The sequence below is a fragment of the Chiloscyllium punctatum genome, chromosome 36, assembly GCF_047496795.1.
Source record: "Chiloscyllium punctatum isolate Juve2018m chromosome 36, sChiPun1.3, whole genome shotgun sequence".
In the NCBI taxonomy this organism is placed as follows: Eukaryota; Metazoa; Chordata; class Chondrichthyes; order Orectolobiformes; family Hemiscylliidae; genus Chiloscyllium; species Chiloscyllium punctatum.
In genome coordinates this window covers 62,762,148-62,783,447 of record NC_092774.1, presented here as the reverse complement: position 1 = coordinate 62,783,447, position 21,300 = coordinate 62,762,148, and the positions used below count along the sequence as shown (strand labels likewise).

The window sequence follows — 21,300 nt, the reverse complement described above, 5'->3', positions numbered from 1 at the left end:
TCAAGAGGTCTGGGGCATTACCTGCGTGCGTGCTTTCTGGCTCGTTGGTCTAGGCGTATGATTCTCGCGTAGGGTCTGTTACTGCGCTGATTTGCGAGAGGTTCCGGGTTCAAATCCCGGACGAGCCCGTGTTTTTTTTTAACTTGACTTGTGCAAAACTGCCTGATTGACTTTCTCAAAAAGCACCTTCGTGAAACCAGCGTGGGCTGCCTGGAGTACGAATGAGGCAGAAAACAGAGAAATGAAATGGTTGGAGATCGTGTTCAACAAGCTACTTGGATGCTGCCTGAACTGCTGTGCTCTTCCAGCACCACTAATCCAGAATCTGGTTTCCAGCATCTGCAGTCATTGTTTTTACCATAGTGCTCAACAGGTTGACGTGAGTGGTGCGGTGTTTGAGGAATGTCAGCAATCAAGGTAGATTGGAAAATTGGGACAGCTCTCCTCGGAGAACCGAACTTTTCCAAGTCATGAGGGACCTAGAAACAGGAAATAATGTTGTGAAAATGCTCCCACGCCTGAAAGGATCCATAACGATTCGGCAGAATTTTAGAGTCACGAGCAAAAGAAGTAAAAGTGACATTAGGAAGAACGTTTTCGTACAGGGAGTGGTGAGGGTCAGTAAGTCCCTGTCTGACATTGACAAAGAGGAAGATTCAATGGACCCAAAAGGGAATTCGGTGGTCACGTTCAGATGTGCAGATTTCCGCTGAGAAGGCGAGAGAATGAAATGAAACGACTAGAGTCACACGTTTACTTAAGCGTAGAACCAGCAGAGCGAAGGTGGGCCGCAGAGCCTCCGTCTGCGCTGTGACACATGTTGTGATTCAGTGTGAAATCACAGTTCGACCGACAGAATGTGGGAATTTAGAAAAAAGTTTATATTTACACAGCCTCCATACGTCTGCGAAACAGCATATCACACGACAGCAGTGGAGGTCTTTGACATCAGGCTCGAAGGTGCCTGCCGCGTGCCAGACAAAAACCTGAAGTGTTCTGCGCAACGAGCGTCTCCAAGCGGCAGCAGAGTGGCGCAGCGGGAGCGTGCTGGGCCCATAACCCAGAGGTCGATGGATCGAAACCATCCTCTGCTATCGTTCACTGTCACCTTGATCTGCTTTCTTCAGCAAGCTGCCTTTGCATCTACTTGCCGATGTTCATATCGATCCACTCCATTCAAACGGCATGGGTTTTAGAGGTCTCAGTGATATTCTGTTCTTGGTCGGTTTCCTCTGAACTGAATCCCCAAACCGGTTCTCTTCGATGCTAATGAGCTGGTAAAGTTGAAACTCAGACATCGTCCCCCACTATTAGGACGGATACCACCGATTGTGAATAACCTCAGAGAGAGACAAGTGACAGACAGTCGCCGTGGAATCCATGGGCTGAATGGCTTCTGTCTGCGCGACAATGATGCTACGTGTTGCTCAGGGAGCAAAAATGGTTCATTTTTAACCGTCCCTTCCGTGTTGGACTGCCTGCAGTCCCTCAGCTCAGGGCCGTGGGGATGACTCTCAGTGAGTGAAGGTTTCACGCGGATTCTCTTCATCTGGGACACTTGGGGCTCAGATGTTAACTGCTGCGCGGTCGCAGCAAAGAAAGCGATGCCCACTTTGCAATAGACTTTCCGTAAGATTGCTGCGTGAATACGATTTCTGAACACCAAGCAGGCTGCACAACAATGTGAATTTACCTGGGCGAAGAGTCCTCGGTGTTCATTTCTCTCTGTCCTGCCAGCACAGCATCTTTCTGTCTCTCCGATAACAGACCTTTGGAGAAAGTTCACAATCAAAGTTGTTCATGTTCCCCGCATTAATGTAACTGACACCTCTCACCCCAAGAGTTTCAGAGAGAGAGAGAGAGACAAAGAGGGAGAGAGAGCAGAAGAGCGAATGGACTCTTACCCTCCCCCAAACCTACATTCCCCCACCCCCCCTCCCCCCAGAACAACGTGCAAGTAGAAATAAAATGGTTTAATTATCCGCCAGTGGAGATACTCCTGTTCCTGGGGAAGAGACAAACATCAGCCCCCCGGGGACAGAATGACAAGCAGATGTTCTGGAAAGGCTTTGCTGCTTGCAATTCTTGCAGCAATGTGGAATGTACTTCACACTGAGCAAGTTTCAGCTGGCTCAGAGTCTCCAATGTTCATTGCTGTGTTTGCCGCCAGCTCAGAGAAAGAACAATAGGCAGGACGTAGGAGTGAATAACGATCCTCGTGAGAGGGCGAATAACTGTTAATGGAGACTGTTAGTGGCTAACAATACGTCGTGTGTCATAGCAGACGAGGTGATAAACAGGAGTCTTTCGTGTGGTAGGGGTCAAGGACATGGGGGGGTTCAGGCCCTATTGTTATAGAACTCGATATTGAAGACCGGAGGGCTGGAAGGGCTCCAAGTGGAAAATGAGATGTTGTTCCTTCATCTGGAGCTAGAACACTACTGCAAGCCTGAGACAGGGATGTTGGCCAGGGAACAGGGTGATGTGTTAAAGTGGCAGGCAACCGCAAGGTCAGGGCCTTTAGTTTCTGCGGGCAGAAGCGGGATGTTCTGCGAAGCAGTCACCCAGTTTATGCTTCATGCTACGTTGGGGAAACGACACTGTGAGCAGAGAATGCGGTGGAATGAAATAGCAGCAGGGAGACTGGATGAGAAGCAGCTGTTCGGGAAAGTCTTTGCCGCTTGCTCAAATGTATTTCATACTGAGCATGTCTCAGGTCGCTCAAGAGGTCTGGGGCATTACCTGCGTGCGTGCTTTCTGGCTCGTTGGTCTAGGCGTATGATTCTCGCTTAGGGTCTGTTACTGCGCTGATTTGCGAGAGGTTCCGGGTTCAAATCCCGGACGAGCCCGTGTTTTTTTTTAACTTGACTTGTGCAAAACTGCCTGATTGACTTTCTCAAAAAGCACCTTCGTGAAACCAGCGTGGGCTGCCTGGAGTACGAATGAGGCAGAAAACAGAGAAATGAAATGGTTGGAGATCGTGTTCAACAAGCTACTTGGATGCTGCCTGAACTGCTGTGCTCTTCCAGCACCACTAATCCAGAATCTGGTTTCCAGCATCTGCAGTCATTGTTTTTACCATAGTGCTCAACAGGTTGACGTGAGTGGTGCGGTGTTTGAGGAATGTCAGCAATCAAGGTAGATTGGAAAATTGGGACAGCTCTCCTCGGAGAACCGAACTTTTCGAAGTCATGAGGGACCTAGAAACAGGAAATAATGTTGTGAAAATGCTCCCACGCCTGAAAGGATCCATAACGATTCGGCAGAATTTTAGAGTCACGAGCAAAAGAAGTAAAAGTGACATTAGGAAGAACGTTTTCGTACAGGGAGTGGTGAGGGTCAGTAAGTCCCTGTCTGACATTGACAAAGAGGAAGATTCAATGGACCCAAAAGGGAATTCGGTGGTCACGTTCAGATGTGCAGATTTCCGCTGAGAAGGCGAGAGAATGAAATGAAACGACTAGAGTCACACGTTTACTTAAGCGTAGAACCAGCAGAGCGAAGGTGGGCCGCAGAGCCTCCGTCTGCGCTGTGACACATGTTGTGATTCAGTGTGAAATCACAGTTCGACCGACAGAATGTGGGAATTTAGAAAAAAGTTTATATTTACACAGCCTCCATTCGTCTGCGAAACAGCATATCACACGACAGCAGTGGAGGTCTTTGACATCAGGCTCGAAGGTGCCTGCCGCGTGCCAGACAAAAACCTGAAGTGTTCTGCGCAACGAGCGTCTCCAAGCGGCAGCCGAGTGGCGCAGCGGGAGCGTGCTGGGCCCATAACCCAGAGGTCGATGGATCGAAACCATCCTCTGCTATCGTTCACTGTCACCTTGATCTGCTTTCTTCAGCAAGCTGCCTTTGCATCTACTTGCCGATGTTCATATCGATCCACTCCATTCAAACGGCATGGGTTTTAGAGGTCTCAGTGATATTCTGTTCTTGGTCGGTTTCCTCTGAACTGAATCCCCAAAACGGTTCTCTTCGATGCTAATGAGCTGGTAAAGTTGAAACTCAGACATCGTCCCCCACTATTAGGACGGATACCACCGATTGTGAATAACCTCAGAGAGAGACAAGTGACAGACAGTCGCCGTGGAATCCATGGGCTGAATGGCTTCTGTCTGCGCGACAATGATGCTACGTGTTGCTCAGGGAGCAAAAATGGTTCATTTTTAACCGTCCCTTCCGTGTTGGACTGCCTGCAGTCCCTCAGCTCAGGGCCGTGGGGATGACTCTCAGTGAGTGAAGGTTTCACGCGGATTCTCTTCATCTGGGACACTTGGGGCTCAGATGTTAACTGCTGCGCGGTCGCAGCAAAGAAAGCGATGCCCACTTTGCAATAGACTTTCCGTAAGATTGCTGCGTGAAGACGATTTCTGAACACCAAGCAGGCTGCACAACAATGTGAATTTACCTGGGCGAAGAGTCCTCGGTGTTCATTTCTCTCTGTCCTGCCAGCACAGCATCTTTCTGTCTCTCCGATAACAGACCTTTGGAGAAAGTTCACAATCAAAGTTGTTCATGTTCCCCGCATTAATGTAACTGACACCTCTCACCCCAAGAGTTTCAGAGAGAGAGAGAGAGAGAAAGAGGGAGAGAGAGCAGAAGAGCGAATGGACTCTTACCCTCCCCCAAACCTACATTCCCCCACCCCCCCTCCCCCCAGAACAACGTGCAAGTAGAAATAAAATGGTTTAATTATCCGCCAGTGGAGATACTCCTGTTCCTGGGGAAGAGACAAACATCAGCCCCCCGGGGACAGAATGACAAGCAGATGTTCTGGAAAGGCTTTGCTGCTTGCAATTCTTGCAGCAATGTGGAATGTACTTCACACTGAGCAAGTTTCAGCTGGCTCAGAGTCTCCAATGTTCATTGCTGTGTTTGCCGCCAGCTCAGAGAAAGAACAATAGGCAGGACGTAGGAGTGAATAACGATCCTCGTGAGAGGGCGAATAACTGTTAATGGAGACTGTTAGTGGCTAACAATACGTCGTGTGTCATAGCAGACGAGGTGATAAACAGGAGTCTTTTGTGTGGTAGGGGTCAAGGACATGGGGGGGTTCAGGCCCTATAGTTATAGAACTCGATATTGAAGACCGGAGGGCTGGAAGGGCTCCAAGTGGAAAATGAGATGTTGTTCCTTCATCTGGAGCTAGAACACTACTGCAAGCCTGAGACAGGGATGTTGGCCAGGGAACAGGGTGATGTGTTAAAGTGGCAGGCAACCGCAAGGTCAGGGCATTTAGTTTCTGCGGGCAGAAGCGGGATGTTCTGCGAAGCAGTCACCCAGTTTATGCTTCATGCTACGTTGGGGAAACGACACTGTGAGCAGAGAATGCGGTGGAATGAAATAGCAGCAGGGAGACTGGATGAGAAGCAGCTGTTCGGGAAAGTCTTTGCCGCTTGCTCAAATGTATTTCATACTGAGCATGTCTCAGGTCGCTCAAGAGGTCTGGGGCATTACCTGCGTGCGTGCTTTCTGGCTCGTTGGTCTAGGCGTATGATTCTCGCTTAGGGTCTGTTCCTGCGCTGATTTGCGAGAGGTCCCGGGTTCAAATCCCGGACGAGCCCGTATTTTTTTTTAACTTGACTTGTGCAAAACTGCCTGATTGACTTTCTCAAAAAGCACCTTCGTGAAACCAGCGTGGGCTGCCTGGAGTACGAATGAGGCAGAAAACAGAGAAATGAAATGGTTGGAGATCGTGTTCAACAAGCTACTTGGATGCTGCCTGAACTGCTGTGCTCTTCCAGCACCACTAATCCAGAATCTGGTTTCCAGCATCTGCAGTCATTGTTTTTACCATAGTGCTCAACAGGTTGACGTGAGTGGTGCGGTGTTTGAGGAATGTCAGCAATCAAGGTAGATTGGAAAATTGGGACAGCTCTCCTCGGAGAACCGAACTTTTCCAAGTCATGAGGGACCTAGAAACAGGAAATAATGTTGTGAAAATGCTCCCACGCCTGAAAGGATCCATAACGATTCGGCAGAATTTTAGAGTCACGAGGAAAAGAAGTAAAAGTGACATTAGGAAGAACGTTTTCGTACAGGGAGTGGTGAGGGTCAGTAAGTCCCTGTCTGACATTGACAAAGAGGAAGATTCAATGGACCCAAAAGGGAATTCGGTGGTCACGTTCAGATGTGCAGATTTCCGCTGAGAAGGCGAGAGAATGAAATGAAACGACTAGAGTCACACGTTTACTTAAGCGTAGAACCAGCAGAGCGAAGGTGGGCCGCAGAGCCTCCGTCTGCGCTGTGACACATGTTGTGATTCAGTGTGAAATCACAGTTCGACCGACAGAATGTGGGAATTTAGAAAAAAGTTTATATTTACACAGCCTCCATACGTCTGCGAAACAGCATATCACACGACAGCAGTGGAGGTCTTTGACATCAGGCTCGAAGGTGCCTGCCGCGTGCCAGACAAAAACCTGAAGTGTTCTGCGCAACGAGCGTCTCCAAGCGGCAGCAGAGTGGCGCAGCGGGAGCGTGCTGGGCCCATAACCCAGAGGTCGATGGATCGAAACCATCCTCTGCTATCGTTCACTGTCACCTTGATCTGCTTTCTTCAGCAAGCTGCCTTTGCATCTACTTGCCGATGTTCATATCGATCCACTCCATTCAAACGGCATGGGTTTTAGAGGTCTCAGTGATATTCTGTTCTTGGTCGGTTTCCTCTGAACTGAATCGCAAAACCGGTTCTCTTCGATGCTAATGAGCTGGTAAAGTTGAAACTCAGACATCGTCCCCCACTATTAGGACGGATACCACCGATTGTGAATAACCTCAGAGAGAGACAAGTGACAGACAGTCGCCGTGGAATCCATGGGCTGAATGGCTTCTGTCTGCGCGACAATGATGCTACGTGTCGCTCAGGGAGCAAAAATGGTTCATTTTTAACCGTCCCTTCCGTGTTGGACTGCCTGCAGTCCCTCAGCTCAGGGCCGTGGGGATGACTCTCAGTGAGTGAAGGTTTCACGCGGATTCTCTTCATCTGGGACACTTGGGGCTCAGATGTTAACTGCTGCGCGGTCGCAGCAAAGAAAGCGATGCCCACTTTGCAATAGACTTTCCGTAAGATTGCTGCGTGAAGACGATTTCTGAACACCAAGCAGGCTGCACAACAATGTGAATTTACCTGGGCGAAGAGTCCTCGGTGTTCATTTCTCTCTGTCCTGCCAGCACAGCATCTTTCTGTCTCTCCGATAACAGACCTTTGGAGAAAGTTCACAATCAAAGATGTTCATGTTCCCCGCATTAATGTAACTGACACCTCTCACCCCAAGAGTTTCAGAGAGAGAGAGAGAGACAAAGAGGGAGAGAGAGCAGAAGAGCGAATGGACTCTTACCCTCCCCCAAACCTACATTCCCCCACCCCCCCTCCCCCCAGAACAACGTGCAAGTAGAAATAAAATGGTTTAATTATCCGCCAGTGGAGATACTCCTGTTCCTGGGGAAGAGACAAACATCAGCCCCCCGGGGACAGAATGACAAGCAGATGTTCTGGAAAGGCTTTGCTGCTTGCAATTCTTGCAGCAATGTGGAATGTACTTCACACTGAGCAAGTTTCAGCTGGCTCAGAGTCTCCAATGTTCATTGCTGTGTTTGCCGCCAGCTCAGAGAAAGAACAATAGGCAGGACGTAGGAGTGAATAACGATCCTCGTGAGAGGGCGAATAACTGTTAATGGAGACTGTTAGTGGCTAACAATACGTCGTGTGTCATAGCAGACGAGGTGATAAACAGGAGTCTTTTGTGTGGTAGGGGTCAAGGACATGGGGGGGTTCAGGCCCTATAGTTATAGAACTCGATATTGAAGACCGGAGGGCTGGAAGGGCTCCAAGTGGAAAATGAGATGTTGTTCCTTCATCTGGAGCTAGAACACTGCTGCAAGCCTGAGACAGGGATGTTGGCCAGGGAACAGGGTGATGTGTTAAAGTGGCAGGCAACCGCAAGGTCAGGGCCTTTAGTTTCTGCGGGCAGAAGCGGGATGTTCTGCGAAGCAGTCACCCAGTTTATGCTTCATGCTACGTTGGGGAAACGACACTGTGAGCAGAGAATGCGGTGGAATGAAATAGCAGCAGGGAGACTGGATGAGAAGCAGCTGTTCGGGAAAGTCTTTGCCGCTTGCTCAAATGTATTTCATACTGAGCATGTCTCAGGTCGCTCAAGAGGTCTGGGGCATTACCTGCGTGCGTGCTTTCTGGCTCGTTGGTCTAGGCGTATGATTCTCGCTTAGGGTCTGTTCCTGCGCTGATTTGCGAGAGGTCCCGGGTTCAAATCCCGGACGAGCCCGTGTTTTTTTTTAACTTGACTTGTGCAAAACTGCCTGATTGACTTTCTCAAAAAGCACCTTCGTGAAACCAGCGTGGGCTGCCTGGAGTACGAATGAGGCAGAAAACAGAGAAATGAAATGGTTGGAGATCGTGTTCAACAAGCTACTTGGATGCTGCCTGAACTGCTGTGCTCTTCCAGCACCACTAATCCAGAATCTGGTTTCCAGCATCTGCAGTCATTGTTTTTACCATAGTGCTCAACAGGTTGACGTGAGTGGTGCGGTGTTTGAGGAATGTCAGCAATCAAGGTAGATTGGAAAATTGGGACAGCTCTCCTCGGAGAACCGAACTTTTCCAAGTCATGAGGGACCTAGAAACAGGAAATAATGTTGTGAAAATGCTCCCACGCCTGAAAGGATCCATAACGATTCGGCAGAATTTTAGAGTCACGAGGAAAAGAAGTAAAAGTGACATTAGGAAGAACGTTTTCGTACAGGGAGTGGTGAGGGTCAGTAAGTCCCTGTCTGACATTGACAAAGAGGAAGATTCAATGGACCCAAAAGGGAATTCGGTGGTCACGTTCAGATGTGCAGATTTCCGCTGAGAAGGCGAGAGAATGAAATGAAACGACTAGAGTCACACGTTTACTTAAGCGTAGAACCAGCAGAGCGAAGGTGGGCCGCAGAGCCTCCGTCTGCGCTGTGACACATGTTGTGATTCAGTGTGAAATCACAGTTCGACCGACAGAATGTGGGAATTTAGAAAAAAGTTTATATTTACACAGCCTCCATACGTCTGCGAAACAGCATATCACACGACAGCAGTGGAGGTCTTTGACATCAGGCTCGAAGGTGCCTGCCGCGTGCCAGACAAAAACCTGAAGTGTTCTGCGCAACGAGCGTCTCCAAGCGGCAGCAGAGTGGCGCAGCGGGAGCGTGCTGGGCCCATAACCCAGAGGTCGATGGATCGAAACCATCCTCTGCTATCGTTCACTGTCACCTTGATCTGCTTTCTTCAGCAAGCTGCCTTTGCATCTACTTGCCGATGTTCATATCGATCCACTCCATTCAAACGACATGGGTTTTAGAGGTCTCAGTGATATTCTGTTCTTGGTCGGTTTCCTCTGAACTGAATCGCAAAACCGGTTCTCTTCGATGCTAATGAGCTGGTAAAGTTGAAACTCAGACATCGTCCCCCACTATTAGGACGGATACCACCGATTGTGAATAACCTCAGAGAGAGACAAGTGACAGACAGTCGCCGTGGAATCCATGGGCTGAATGGCTTCTGTCTGCGCGACAATGATGCTACGTGTTGCTCAGGGAGCAAAAATGGTTCATTTTTAACCGTCCCTTCCGTGTTGGACTGCCTGCAGTCCCTCAGCTCAGGGCCGTGGGGATGACTCTCAGTGAGTGAAGGTTTCACGCGGATTCTCTTCATCTGGGACACTTGGGGCTCAGATGTTAACTGCTGCGCGGTCGCAGCAAAGAAAGCGATGCCCACTTTGTAATAGACTTTCCGTAAGATTGCTGCGTGAAGACGATTTCTGAACACCAAGCAGGCTGCACAACAATGTGAATTTACCTGGGCGAAGAGTCCTCGGTGTTCATTTCTCTCTGTCCTGCCAGCACAGCATCTTTCTGTCTCTCCGATAACAGACCTTTGGAGAAAGTTCACAATCAAAGTTGTTCATGTTCCCCGCATTAATGTAACTGACACCTCTCACCCCAAGAGTTTCAGAGAGAGAGAGAGAGACAAAGAGGGAGAGAGAGCAGAAGAGCGAATGGACTCTTACCCTCCCCCAAACCTACATTCCCCCACCCCCCCTCCCCCCAGAACAACGTGCAAGTAGAAATAAAATGGTTTAATTATCCGCCAGTGGAGATACTCCTGTTCCTGGGGAAGAGACAAACATCAGCCCCCCGGGGACAGAATGACAAGCAGATGTTCTGGAAAGGCTTTGCTGCTTGCAATTCTTGCAGCAATGTGGAATGTACTTCACACTGAGCAAGTTTCAGCTGGCTCAGAGTCTCCAATGTTCATTGCTGTGTTTGCCGCCAGCTCAGAGAAAGAACAATAGGCAGGACGTAGGAGTGAATAACGATCCTCGTGAGAGGGCGAATAACTGTTAATGGAGACTGTTAGTGGCTAACAATACGTCGTGTGTCATAGCAGACGAGGTGATAAACAGGAGTCTTTCGTGTGGTAGGGGTCAAGGACATGGGGGGGTTCAGGCCCTATAGTTATAGAACTCGATATTGAAGACCGGAGGGCTGGAAGGGCTCCAAGTGGAAAATGAGATGTTGTTCCTTCATCTGGAGCTAGAACACTGCTGCAAGCCTGAGACAGGGATGTTGGCCAGGGAACAGGGTGATGTGTTAAAGTGGCAGGCAACCGCAAGGTCAGGGCCTTTAGTTTCTGCGGGCAGAAGCGGGATGTTCTGCGAAGCAGTCACCCAGTTTATGCTTCATGCTACGTTGGGGAAACGACACTGTGAGCAGAGAATGCGGTGGAATGAAATAGCAGCAGGGAGACTGGATGAGAAGCAGCTGTTCGGGAAAGTCTTTGCCGCTTGCTCAAATGTATTTCATACTGAGCATGTCTCAGGTCGCTCAAGAGGTCTGGGGCATTACCTGCGTGCGTGCTTTCTGGCTCGTTGGTCTAGGCGTATGATTCTCGCTTAGGGTCTGTTCCTGCGCTGATTTGCGAGAGGTCCCGGGTTCAAATCCCGGACGAGCCCGTGTTTTTTTTTAACTTGACTTGTGCAAAACTGCCTGATTGACTTTCTCAAAAAGCACCTTCGTGAAACCAGCGTGGGCTGCCTGGAGTACGAATGAGGCAGAAAACAGAGAAATGAAATGGTTGGAGATCGTGTTCAACAAGCTACTTGGATGCTGCCTGAACTGCTGTGCTCTTCCAGCACCACTAATCCAGAATCTGGTTTCCAGCATCTGCAGTCATTGTTTTTACCATAGTGCTCAACAGGTTGACGTGAGTGGTGCGGTGTTTGAGGAATGTCAGCAATCAAGGTAGATTGGAAAATTGGGACAGCTCTCCTCGGAGAACCGAACTTTTCCAAGTCATGAGGGACCTAGAAACAGGAAATAATGTTGTGAAAATGCTCCCACGCCTGAAAGGATCCATAACGATTCGGCAGAATTTTAGAGTCACGAGGAAAAGAAGTAAAAGTGACATTAGGAAGAACGTTTTCGTACAGGGAGTGGTGAGGGTCAGTAAGTCCCTGTCTGACATTGACAAAGAGGAAGATTCAATGGACCCAAAAGGGAATTCGGTGGTCACGTTCAGATGTGCAGATTTCCGCTGAGAAGGCGAGAGAATGAAATGAAACGACTAGAGTCACACGTTTACTTAAGCGTAGAACCAGCAGAGCGAAGGTGGGCCGCAGAGCCTCCGTCTGCGCTGTGACACATGTTGTGATTCAGTGTGAAATCACAGTTCGACCGACAGAATGTGGGAATTTAGAAAAAAGTTTATATTTACACAGCCTCCATACGTCTGCGAAACAGCATATCACACGACAGCAGTGGAGGTCTTTGACATCAGGCTCGAAGGTGCCTGCCGCGTGCCAGACAAAAACCTGAAGTGTTCTGCGCAACGAGCGTCTCCAAGCGGCAGCAGAGTGGCGCAGCGGGAGCGTGCTGGGCCCATAACCCAGAGGTCGATGGATCGAAACCATCCTCTGCTATCGTTCACTGTCACCTTGATCTGCTTTCTTCAGCAAGCTGCCTTTGCATCTACTTGCCGATGTTCATATCGATCCACTCCATTCAAACGGCATGGGTTTTAGAGGTCTCAGTGATATTCTGTTCTTGGTCGGTTTCCTCTGAACTGAATCGCAAAACCGGTTCTCTTCGATGCTAATGAGCTGGTAAAGTTGAAACTCAGACATCGTCCCCCACTATTAGGACGGATACCACCGATTGTGAATAACCTCAGAGAGAGACAAGTGACAGACAGTCGCCGTGGAATCCATGGGCTGAATGGCTTCTGTCTGCGCGACAATGATGCTACGTGTTGCTCAGGGAGCAAAAATGGTTCATTTTTAACCGTCCCTTCCGTGTTGGACTGCCTGCAGTCCCTCAGCTCAGGGCCGTGGGGATGACTCTCAGTGAGTGAAGGTTTCACGCGGATTCTCTTCATCTGGGACACTTGGGGCTCAGATGTTAACTGCTGCGCGGTCGCAGCAAAGAAAGCGATGCCCACTTTGTAATAGACTTTCCGTAAGATTGCTGCGTGAAGACGATTTCTGAACACCAAGCAGGCTGCACAACAATGTGAATTTACCTGGGCGAAGAGTCCTCGGTGTTCATTTCTCTCTGTCCTGCCAGCACAGCATCTTTCTGTCTCTCCGATAACAGACCTTTGGAGAAAGTTCACAATCAAAGTTGTTCATGTTCCCCGCATTAATGTAACTGACACCTCTCACCCCAAGAGTTTCAGAGAGAGAGAGAGAGACAAAGAGGGAGAGAGAGCAGAAGAGCGAATGGACTCTTACCCTCCCCCAAACCTACATTCCCCCACCCCCCCTCCCCCCAGAACAACGTGCAAGTAGAAATAAAATGGTTTAATTATCCGCCAGTGGAGATACTCCTGTTCCTGGGGAAGAGACAAACATCAGCCCCCCGGGGACAGAATGACAAGCAGATGTTCTGGAAAGGCTTTGCTGCTTGCAATTCTTGCAGCAATGTGGAATGTACTTCACACTGAGCAAGTTTCAGCTGGCTCAGAGTCTCCAATGTTCATTGCTGTGTTTGCCGCCAGCTCAGAGAAAGAACAATAGGCAGGACGTAGGAGTGAATAACGATCCTCGTGAGAGGGCGAATAACTGTTAATGGAGACTGTTAGTGGCTAACAATACGTCGTGTGTCATAGCAGACGAGGTGATAAACAGGAGTCTTTCGTGTGGTAGGGGTCAAGGACATGGGGGGGTTCAGGCCCTATAGTTATAGAACTCGATATTGAAGACCGGAGGGCTGGAAGGGCTCCAAGTGGAAAATGAGATGTTGTTCCTTCATCTGGAGCTAGAACACTGCTGCAAGCCTGAGACAGGGATGTTGGCCAGGGAACAGGGTGATGTGTTAAAGTGGCAGGCAACCGCAAGGTCAGGGCCTTTAGTTTCTGCGGGCAGAAGCGGGATGTTCTGCGAAGCAGTCACCCAGTTTATGCTTCATGCTACGTTGGGGAAACGACACTGTGAGCAGAGAATGCGGTGGAATGAAATAGCAGCAGGGAGACTGGATGAGAAGCAGCTGTTCGGGAAAGTCTTTGCCGCTTGCTCAAATGTATTTCATACTGAGCATGTCTCAGGTCGCTCAAGAGGTCTGGGGCATTACCTGCGTGCGTGCTTTCTGGCTCGTTGGTCTAGGCGTATGATTCTCGCTTAGGGTCTGTTCCTGCGCTGCTTTGCGAGAGGTCCCGGGTTCAAATCCCGGACGAGCCCGTGTTTTTTTTTAACTTGACTTGTGCAAAACTGCCTGATTGACTTTCTCAAAAAGCACCTTCGTGAAACCAGCGTGGGCTGCCTGGAGTACGAATGAGGCAGAAAACAGAGAAATGAAATGGTTGGAGATCGTGTTCAACAAGCTACTTGGATGCTGCCTGAACTGCTGTGCTCTTCCAGCACCACTAATCCAGAATCTGGTTTCCAGCATCTGCAGTCATTGTTTTTACCATAGTGCTCAACAGGTTGACGTGAGTGGTGCGGTGTTTGAGGAATGTCAGCAATCAAGGTAGATTGGAAAATTGGGACAGCTCTCCTCGGAGAACCGAACTTTTCCAAGTCATGAGGGACCTAGAAACAGGAAATAATGTTGTGAAAATGCTCCCACGCCTGAAAGGATCCATAACGATTCGGCAGAATTTTAGAGTCACGAGGAAAAGAAGTAAAAGTGACATTAGGAAGAACGTTTTCGTACAGGGAGTGGTGAGGGTCAGTAAGTCCCTGTCTGACATTGACAAAGAGGAAGATTCAATGGACCCAAAAGGGAATTCGGTGGTCACGTTCAGATGTGCAGATTTCCGCTGAGAAGGCGAGAGAATGAAATGAAACGACTAGAGTCACACGTTTACTTAAGCGTAGAACCAGCAGAGCGAATGTGGGCCGCAGAGCCTCCGTCTGCGCTGTGACACATGTTGTGATTCAGTGTGAAATCACAGTTCGACCGACAGAATGTGGGAATTTAGAAAAAAGTTTATATTTACACAGCCTCCATACGTCTGCGAAACAGCATATCACACGACAGCAGTGGAGGTCTTTGACATCAGGCTCGAAGGTGCCTGCCGCGTGCCAGACAAAAACCTGAAGTGTTCTGCGCAACGAGCGTCTCCAAGCGGCAGCAGAGTGGCGCAGCGGGAGCGTGCTGGGCCCATAACCCAGAGGTCGATGGATCGAAACCATCCTCTGCTATCGTTCACTGTCACCTTGATCTGCTTTCTTCAGCAAGCTGCCTTTGCATCTACTTGCCGATGTTCATATCGATCCACTCCATTCAAACGGCATGGGTTTTAGAGGTCTCAGTGATATTCTGTTCTTGGTCGGTTTCCTCTGAACTGAATCGCAAAACCGGTTCTCTTCGATGCTAATGAGCTGGTAAAGTTGAAACTCAGACATCGTCCCCCACTATTAGGACGGATACCACCGATTGTGAATAACCTCAGAGAGAGACAAGTGACAGACAGTCGCCGTGGAATCCATGGGCTGAATGGCTTCTGTCTGCGCGACAATGATGCTACGTGTTGCTCAGGGAGCAAAAATGGTTCATTTTTAACCGTCCCTTCCGTGTTGGACTGCCTGCAGTCCCTCAGCTCAGGGCCGTGGGGATGACTCTCAGTGAGTGAAGGTTTCACGCGGATTCTCTTCATCTGGGACACTTGGGGCTCAGATGTTAACTGCTGCGCGGTCGCAGCAAAGAAAGCGATGCCCACTTTGTAATAGACTTTCCGTAAGATTGCTGCGTGAAGACGATTTCTGAACACCAAGCAGGCTGCACAACAATGTGAATTTACCTGGGCGAAGAGTCCTCGGTGTTCATTTCTCTCTGTCCTGCCAGCACAGCATCTTTCTGTCTCTCCGATAACAGACCTTTGGAGAAAGTTCACAATCAAAGTTGTTCATGTTCCCCGCATTAATGTAACTGACACCTCTCACCCCAAGAGTTTCAGAGAGAGAGAGAGAGACAAAGAGGGAGAGAGAGCAGAAGAGCGAATGGACTCTTACCCTCCCCCAAACCTACATTCCCCCACCCCCCCTCCCCCCAGAACAACGTGCAAGTAGAAATAAAATGGTTTAATTATCCGCCAGTGGAGATACTCCTGTTCCTGGGGAAGAGACAAACATCAGCCCCCCGGGGACAGAATGACAAGCAGATGTTCTGGAAAGGCTTTGCTGCTTGCAATTCTTGCAGCAATGTGGAATGTACTTCACACTGAGCAAGTTTCAGCTGGCTCAGAGTCTCCAATGTTCATTGCTGTGTTTGCCGCCAGCTCAGAGAAAGAACAATAGGCAGGACGTAGGAGTGAATAACGATCCTCGTGAGAGGGCGAATAACTGTTAATGGAGACTGTTAGTGGCTAACAATACGTCGTGTGTCATAGCAGACGAGGTGATAAACAGGAGTCTTTCGTGTGGTAGGGGTCAAGGACATGGGGGGGTTCAGGCCCTATAGTTATAGAACTCGATATTGAAGACCGGAGGGCTGGAAGGGCTCCAAGTGGAAAATGAGATGTTGTTCCTTCATCTGGAGCTAGAACACTGCTGCAAGCCTGAGACAGGGATGTTGGCCAGGGAACAGGGTGATGTGTTAAAGTGGCAGGCAACCGCAAGGTCAGGGCCTTTAGTTTCTGTGGGCAGAAGCGGGATGTTCTGCGAAGCAGTCACCCAGTTTATGCTTCATGCTACGTTGGGGAAACGACACTGTGAGCAGAGAATGCGGTGGAATGAAATAGCAGCAGGGAGACTGGATGAGAAGCAGCTGTTCGGGAAAGTCTTTGCCGCTTGCTCAAATGTATTTCATACTGAGCATGTCTCAGGTCGCTCAAGAGGTCTGGGGCATTACCTGCGTGCGTGCTTTCTGGCTCGTTGGTCTAGGCGTATGATTCTCGCTTAGGGTCTGTTCCTGCGCTGATTTGCGAGAGGTCCCGGGTTCAAATCCCGGACGAGCCCGTGTTTTTTTTTAACTTGACTTGTGCAAAACTGCCTGATTGACTTTCTCAAAAAGCACCTTCGTGAAACCAGCGTGGGCTGCCTGGAGTACGAATGAGGCAGAAAACAGAGAAATGAAATGGTTGGAGATCGTGTTCAACAAGCTACTTGGATGCTGCCTGAACTGCTGTGCTCTTCCAGCACCACTAATCCAGAATCTGGTTTCCAGCATCTGCAGTCATTGTTTTTACCATAGTGCTCAACAGGTTGACGTGAGTGGTGCGGTGTTTGAGGAATGTCAGCAATCAAGGTAGATTGGAAAATTGGGACAGCTCTCCTCGGAGAACCGAACTTTTCCAAGTCATGAGGGACCTAGAAACAGGAAATAATGTTGTGAAAATGCTCCCACGCCTGAAAGGATCCATAACGATTCGGCAGAATTTTAGAGTCACGAGGAAAAGAAGTAAAAGTGACATTAGGAAGAACGTTTTCGTACAGGGAGTGGTGAGGGTCAGTAAGTCCCTGTCTGACATTGACAAAGAGGAAGATTCAATGGACCCAAAAGGGAATTCGGTGGTCACGTTCAGATGTGCAGATTTCCGCTGAGAAGGCGAGAGAATGAAATGAAACGACGAGAGTCACACGTTTACTTAAGCGTAGAACCAGCAGAGCGAAGGTGGGCCGCAGAGCCTCCGTCTGCGCTGTGACACATGTTGTGATTCAGTGTGAAATCACAGTTCGACCGACAGAATGTGGGAATTTAGAAAAAAGTTTATATTTACACAGCCTCCATACGTCTGCGAAACAGCATATCACACGACAGCAGTGGAGGTCTTTGACATCAGGCTCGAAGGTGCCTGCCGTGTGCCAGACAAAAACCTGAAGTGTTCTGCGCAACGAGCGTCTCCACGCGGCAGCAGAGTGGCGCAGCGGGAGCGTGCTGGGCCCATAACCCAGAGGTCGATGGATCGAAACCATCCTCTGCTATCGTTCACTGTCACCTTGACCTGCTTTCTTCAGCAAGCTGCCTTTGCATCTACTTGCCGATGTTCATATCGATCCACTCCATTCAAACGGCATGGGTTTTAGAGGTCTCAGTGATATTCTGTTCTTGGTCGGTTTCCTCTGAACTGAATCGCAAAACCGGTTCTCTTCGATGCTAATGAGCTGGTAAAGTTGAAACTCAGACATCGTCCCCCACTATTAGGACGGATACCACCGATTGTGAATAACCTCAGAGAGAGACAAGTGACAGACAGTCGCCGTGGAATCCATGGGCTGAATGGCTTCTGTCTGCGCGACAATGATGCTACGTGTTGCTCAGGGAGCAAAAATGGTTCATTTTTAACCGCCCCTTCCGTGTTGGACTGCCTGCAGTCCCTCAGCTCAGGGCCGTGGGGATGACTCTCAGTGAGTGAAGGTTTCACGCGGATTCTCTTCATCTGGGACACTTGGGGCTCAGATGTTAACTGCTGCGCGGTCGCAGCAAAGAAAGCGATGCCCACTTTGCAATAGACTTTCCGTAAGATTGCTGCGTGAAGACGATTTCTGAACACCAAGCAGGCTGCACAACAATGTGAATTTACCTGGGCGAAGAGTCCTCGGTGTTCATTTCTCTCTGTCCTGCCAGCACAGCATCTTTCTGTCTCTCCGATAACAGACCTTTGGAGAAAGTTCACAATCAAAGTTGTTCATGTTCCCCGCATTAATGTAACTGACACCTCTCACCCCAAGAGTTTCAGAGAGAGAGAGAGAGACAAAGAGGGAGAGAGAGCAGAAGAGCGAATGGACTCTTACCCTCCCCCAAACCTACATTCCCCCACCCCCCCTCCCCCCAGAACAACGTGCAAGTAGAAATAAAATGGTTTAATTATCCGCCAGTGGAGATACTCCTGTTCCTGGGGAAGAGACAAACATCAGCCCCCCGGGGACAGAATGACAAGCAGATGTTCTGGAAAGGCTTTGCTGCTTGCAATTCTTGCAGCAATGTGGAATGTACTTCACACTGAGCAAGTTTCAGCTGGCTCAGAGTCTCCAATGTTCATTGCTGTGTTTGCCGCCAGCTCAGAGAAAGAACAATAGGCAGGACGTAGGAGTGAATAACGATCCTCGTGAGAGGGCGAATAACTGTTAATGGAGACTGTTAGTGGCTAACAATACGTCGTGTGTCATAGCAGACGAGGTGATAAACAGGAGTCTTTCGTGTGGTAGGGGTCAAGGACATGGGGGGGTTCAGGCCCTATAGTTATAGAACTCGATATTGAAGACCGGAGGGCTGGAAGGGCTCCAAGTGGAAAATGAGATGTTGTTCCTTCATCTGGAGCTAGAACACTGCTGCAAGCCTGAGACAGGGATGTTGGCCAGGGAACAGGGTGATGTGTTAAAGTGGCAGGCAACCGCAAGGTCAGGGCCTTTAGTTTCTGCGGGCAGAAGCGGGATGTTCTGCGAAGCAGTCACCCAGTTTATGCTTCATGCTACGTTGGGGAAACGACACTGTGAGCAGAGAATGCGGTGGAATGAAATAGCAGCAGGGAGACTGGATGAGAAGCAGCTGTTCGGGAAAGTCTTTGCCGCTTGCTCAAATGTATTTCATACTGAGCATGTCTCAGGTCGCTCAAGAGGTCTGGGGCATTACCTGCGTGCGTGCTTTCTGGCTCGTTGGTCTAGGCGTATGATTCTCGCTTAGGGTCTGTTCCTGCGCTGATTTGCGAGAGGTCCCGGGTTCAAATCCCGGACGAGCCCGTGTTTTTTTTTAACTTGTCTTGTGCAAAACTGCCTGATTGACTTTCTCAAAAAGCACCTTCGTGAAACCAGCGTGGGCTGCCTGGAGTACGAATGAGGCAGAAAACAGAGAAATGAAATGGTTGGAGATCGTGTTCAACAAGCTACTTGGATGCTGCCTGAACTGCTGTGCTCTTCCAGCACCACTAATCCAGAATCTGGTTTCCAGCATCTGCAGTCATTGTTTTTACCATAGTGCTCAACAGGTTGACGTGAGTGGTGCGGTGTTTGAGGAATGTCAGCAATCAAGGTAGATTGGAAAATTGGGACAGCTCTCCTCGGAGAACCGAACTTTTCCAAGTCATGAGGGACCTAGAAACAGGAAATAATGTTGTGAAAATGCTCCCACGCCTGAAAGGATCCATAACGATTCGGCAGAATTTTAGAGTCACGAGGAAAAGAAGTAAAAGTGACATTAGGAAGAACGTTTTCGTACAGGGAGTGGTGAGGGTCAGTAAGTCCCTGTCTGACATTGACAAAGAGGAAGATTCAATGGACCCAAAAGGGAATTCGGTGGTCACGTTCAGATGTGCAGATTTCCGCTGAGAAGGCGAGAGAATGAAATGAAACGACTAGAGTCACACGTTTACTTAAGCGTAGAACCAGCAGAGCGAAGGTGGGCCGCAGAGCCTCCGTCTGCGCTGTGACACATGTTGTGATTCAGTGTGAAATCACAGTTCGACCGACAGAATGTGGGAATTTAGAAAAAAGTTTATATTTACACAGCCTCCATACGTCTGCGAAACAGCATATCACACGACAGCAGTGGAGGTCTTTGACATCAGGCTCGAAGGTGCCTGCCGCGTGCCAGACAAAAACCTGAAGTGTTCTGCGCAACGAGCATCTCCAAGCGGCAGCAGAGTGGCGCAGCGGGAGCGTGCTGGGCCCATAACCCAGAGGTCGATGGATCGAAACCATCCTCTGCTATCGTTCACTGTCACCTTGACCTGCTTTCTTCAACAAGCTGCCTTTGCATCTACTTGCCGATGTTCATATCGATCCACTCCATTCAAACGGCATGGGTTTTAGAGGTCTCAGTGATATTCTGTTCTTGGTCGGTTTCCTCTGAACTGAATCGCAAAACCGGTTCTCTTCGATGCTAATGAGCTGGTAAAGTTGAAACTCAGACATCGTCCCCCACTATTAGGACGGATACCACCGATTGTGAATAACCTCAGAGAGAGACAAGTGACAGACAGTCGCCGTGGAATCCATGGGCTGAATGGCTTCTGTCTGCGCGACAATGATGCTACGTGTTGCTCAGGGAGCAAAAATGGTTCATTTTTAACCGCCCCTTCCGTGTTGGACTGCCTGCAGTCCCTCAGCTCAGGGCCGTGGGGATGACTCTCAGTGAGTGAAGGTTTCACGCGGATTCTCTTCATCTGGGACACTTGGGGCTCAGATGTTAACTGCTGCGCGGTCGCAGCAAAGAAAGCGATGCCCACTTTGCAATAGACTTTCCGTAAGATTGCTGCGTGAAGACGATTTCTGAACACCAAGCAGGCTGCACAACAATGTGAATTTACCTGGGCGAAGAGTCCTCGGTGTTCATTTCTCTCTGTCCTGCCAGCACAGCATCTTTCTGTCTCTCCGATAACAGACCTTTGGAGAAAGTTCACAATCAAAGTTGTTCATGTTCCCCGCATTAATGTAACTGACACCTCTCACCCCAAGAGTTTCAGAGAGAGAGAGAGAGACAAAGAGGGAGAGAGAGCAGAAGAGCGAATGGACTCTTACCCTCCCCCAAACCTACATTCCCCCACCCCCCCTCCCCCCAGAACAACGTGCAAGTAGAAATAAAATGGTTTAATTATCCGCCAGTGGAGATACTCCTGTTCCTGGGGAAGAGACAAACATCAGCCCCCCAGGGACAGAATGACAAGCAGATGTTCTGGAAAGGCTTTGCTGCTTGCAATCCTTGCAGCAATGTGGAATGTACTTCACACTGAGCAAGTTTCAGCTGTCTCAGAGTCTCCAATGTTCATTGCTGTGTTTGCCGCCAGCTCAGAGAAAGAACAATAGGCAGGACGTAGGAGTGAATAACGATCCTCGTGAGAGGGCGAATAACTGTTAATGGAGACTGTTA

The 21,300-nt window shown here is 49.3% G+C and overlaps 7 non-coding genes across 7 annotated transcripts; all 7 read left to right on the top strand.

Moving 5' to 3' along the window:
- Positions 1 to 1,022: 1,022 nt before the first annotated feature.
- On the top strand, positions 1,023 to 1,094 carry trnam-cau (transfer RNA methionine (anticodon CAU)). Its single transcript has one exon. It is a non-coding gene; the product is annotated as a tRNA-Met (tRNA).
- Positions 1,095 to 6,464: 5,370 nt separating this feature from the next.
- Positions 6,465 to 6,536, top strand: trnam-cau (transfer RNA methionine (anticodon CAU)). The gene has a single exon. It is a non-coding gene; the product is annotated as a tRNA-Met (tRNA).
- Positions 6,537 to 9,185: 2,649 nt separating this feature from the next.
- On the top strand, positions 9,186 to 9,257 carry trnam-cau (transfer RNA methionine (anticodon CAU)). The gene has a single exon. It is a non-coding gene; the product is annotated as a tRNA-Met (tRNA).
- Positions 9,258 to 11,906: 2,649 nt separating this feature from the next.
- Positions 11,907 to 11,978, top strand: trnam-cau (transfer RNA methionine (anticodon CAU)). Its single transcript has one exon. It is a non-coding gene; the product is annotated as a tRNA-Met (tRNA).
- Positions 11,979 to 14,627: 2,649 nt separating this feature from the next.
- Positions 14,628 to 14,699, top strand: trnam-cau (transfer RNA methionine (anticodon CAU)). Its single transcript has one exon. It is a non-coding gene; the product is annotated as a tRNA-Met (tRNA).
- A 2,649-nt stretch (positions 14,700 to 17,348) lies between these two features.
- On the top strand, positions 17,349 to 17,420 carry trnam-cau (transfer RNA methionine (anticodon CAU)). The gene has a single exon. It is a non-coding gene; the product is annotated as a tRNA-Met (tRNA).
- Positions 17,421 to 20,069: 2,649 nt separating this feature from the next.
- On the top strand, positions 20,070 to 20,141 carry trnam-cau (transfer RNA methionine (anticodon CAU)). Its single transcript has one exon. It is a non-coding gene; the product is annotated as a tRNA-Met (tRNA).
- Positions 20,142 to 21,300: the final 1,159 nt, after the last annotated feature.